Here is a 461-nt window from a genome sequence, read left to right as displayed (position 1 = left end):
TGTTGTCTTAATAATCAAAGCCAATTCTTTATCTCTTCAGTAGTTTCTGCCACACTATTTGCAAATCATACAGTGTAGTGCTGAGTATTGCACTGGTATCTCCATAGATCTTAAATCAACCAGGGTAGAATCTCTCCTGCTCACCCTCTGTCACTTACTCCAATCTTTCTATCCAGTTTACTCATCATGATTTCTATTCTGTGCTTTGGCTTTAATTTTTCTAAGCAATACATTTTATATTTCTCTGATGAAGTTTTCACTATACTGATCTGGAGTATTTGTATGTTTAAGAAAACAGGTATCAATTTGTTTTCTAGTGTAACATGTGGTGAAGTCACTTGAATGGCATCAGTAAGAATTAAACATTCTGGTTTGGATCTGATCCCCATTTTCAATTTGTTCAAACAGTCTCACCATAGGTGTTGCATCAGCTTTCTTCAATCTATTAGTGCCTCCAAGGT

This window comes from Cyanistes caeruleus, chromosome 10 (genome assembly GCF_971803275.1).
Source record: "Cyanistes caeruleus chromosome 10, bCyaCae1.hap1.1, whole genome shotgun sequence".
NCBI classification, from domain to species: Eukaryota; Metazoa; Chordata; class Aves; order Passeriformes; family Paridae; genus Cyanistes; species Cyanistes caeruleus.
Note: the sequence above shows the minus strand (reverse complement) of the source record.